This window comes from Zingiber officinale, chromosome 5A (assembly GCF_018446385.1).
Source record: "Zingiber officinale cultivar Zhangliang chromosome 5A, Zo_v1.1, whole genome shotgun sequence".
In the NCBI taxonomy this organism is placed as follows: Eukaryota; Viridiplantae; Streptophyta; class Magnoliopsida; order Zingiberales; family Zingiberaceae; genus Zingiber; species Zingiber officinale.
In genome coordinates this window covers 76,245,351-76,248,128 of record NC_055994.1, presented here as the reverse complement: position 1 = coordinate 76,248,128, position 2,778 = coordinate 76,245,351, and positions in this window count along the sequence as shown.

Sequence of the window (2,778 nt, the reverse complement as noted above, 5' to 3'; positions counted from 1 at the left end):
GAGCATCTGAGAGACCGTGGACAAGGCAGCAAGGACAAGGGACGAGGAAAGCGACTTCGAGGCATACGCGAAGGATGACATTGGGGACAAGTCGTGGGCTTGGATGCATCCGAGGGACGAGAGCCAAAGGAAGTAGGCTTGAAGGCTAAAAGTCAAGGCTGCAATGAAGGGTCAAGTGAGTCGTGAGGGTATGAGTGCATGAGAGATTGTACTCAGGGTAAAATCCTAGGTTTAGGGTTTTACTATAGCAGTACTATAGCAGCACTGTAGCAGTTACTATAGCAGTCAACTGGTGAAAACAACAATCGACTGGTTCAGTCGACTGGGGCAGTCGACTGGGAGTGAACAGAATGCTTTTGTTCGCTCGACCAGTGTGGAGCAGTTAACTACTACTTTTAGCAATCAACTGGTATCAAGCCGTTGGGATGTAACGGTCGAATTTTCATAAAAGGGCAGTCGACTGATGATTTTGGCAGTCGACTGGTAGGTGGAGTTTCCAACCCGTGGCCTATATAACCAAGCCTTAGGAGCTTGTTTAAGGTTGACGAAATTAGAGCTGGTAAACCCTAATTAGTAGTCTACTAGTTCTTAAGTGCTTGTGAGTATTGTGGTGAGGTTTCTCCACCCACAAGGAGCGACTTGAGATAGTCCAAGTTTGTCGGGGGCTAATCCACCGACGGATAGAGATCGCCCACCTTACAGATAGCCGTGGAGTAGGAGGCATAATCTCCGAACCACGTTAAACGAACATGTTAGCGGTTTGCATTTCCTTTCTTAGTTTTAGTCTTTAGCTTGTTTGTTTTGTTTGTATTCCGCTGCGCAAGCTAACATTGTAGGAATCTATCGATTTGGGGGTGTCATTCATTCAATCCCCCTTCTAGCCGCCCACCGATCCCCTACAAGTGGTATCAGAGTGAGGCCGCTCTCCATTGGACTAACCGCCAAGGAAGCAAAGATGACCAGCTTGATTGATCCGCCGAAGTTTGAAGGAGGAAGCTTATGGGACATCACCTTTTGGATGGTAAAGATGAAAAACTTGTTCGAGACGGATTGAGACACAATGATGGTGGTGGAAGTGCCATTTGAAGTCCTGAAGGATAAGAAAGGGAAGAAACTCTGACCACGACATTAGACAGAGGAGCAAACATCACGGTCAAAGGCAAATTCAAAGGTAATATCTATTTTAATTGATATTTTGCCTAAAAATGTTGTGAGTCATGTAGGTGAATACAAGAACACCCATGATTTGTGGAGCAAGGTAAAGATGGTTCTAGGAGAAGAACTCATGCCTACACACGAAGAGGAAAAATCCAAAGAAAATGATGAAGTGGCTCAAGTTGAGAAAGAGCAAATGGAAGATGAGCCATACTCAACATCCGAAGAGGAGAACGATGAAGAAATGCCATTCACTAGTATGGATAAGGAGACATCCTCAAAAGTTGAAGAGGAATCCAAGACAAGTGAAGAAGAAGAAGAAGTCTTGGAACTCAACCTAGTGAGCATCTCCGCCAAAGTGAAGTCAAAGGATCATATTACTTGCTTCGGTTGCAATGAGAATGGGCATTACAAGAGTAGGTGTCCAATGGGTAAGAAGAAGGTAACTCTTAAACTCATTCAAGTTAATTTAAATAACAACAAGGGTTGTAGGAATAAAGAAGCCCAAAGGAGGAGATTGCGCATTGTGTGCTTCACGTGTGGGGAGAAGGGCCACTACCACACCAAATGTCCCAAGAAGGGAGAGATCAAGAAGCTAGCGCAATTGAATAAATGGGAGAAAGAGAGGAAGAATGGAGGCTCATGTCAAGGGGGAGCTCCAAAGGTAAAGGGTAAGGTAAACCCTAGTGTCGAAAAGCAGACAGTAGAGTGGAAAGGCTTACGATCAAGAATGGAGAGGGTGCCTTCAAAACTAATGTCGGCTATGTGTTCGACACATAGTTTGGGGAACTTTAGCTAGCTTGAGAACAAGTTTCAACGGTCGACTATGTGCCCGAAAGGAGCAAGCTACAATGGAAGATGGTGATGAAGGAAGAGGCAAGAGTGAGAGAGAGGGGGGAATTTATATTTGGGGAAATTCCTTCGCCGTCATTTTGAATAGCAGGCGAAGGGGGAGAGAAAATAAAAGAAATATTTTTTTACAAAGAAATCGAGCTGGTAACGACATGTATGCATGTCGCTCACGGTCGCACAGAACCGTCAGGCAGCAGATACTGACTGTGTTGGGCGACTATTCGTCCACATCTATGCGCGGTAGGTGTTCAGGTGTCTCGAACTTTAGTTTAGCATAACCTTTTTTTAAAATCCTAAATTTTTTAAATCCTACCATCCTAAATATTATTCCCTAAATTTTAAATTCTAAATCCTAAAAAAAATTAAAAATTATACACCTTAAATACTATATTCTAACCAATAAACAGTAGACCCTAAATCTTAAATCTTAAACCCAAAAATTAAAAAGAAATTTACAAAAATTACGCATCTTAAATACTATATACTATACCTCGTAAGAACATAATTTTTTCCATTTTAATTTTTTTTAGCTTGAATACTATAACTCAATTCTTAGACCCTAAAGACAAATTATAATTGCCTCCGGAGCTAAATAAAAAATAAAAAAATCTGTACATATACTGGGTGCCAGGATCAATTCCAAGCACCTTAGTAAAAATAAAAAAGAAATAAAAAATTTTAATTTTACAATTGAGACACCTATGTATATTCTAGGGGCCTCAATCGTGCACAGATGCGTAGAGGCATGTAGTATATTAAAATCACTCCTGT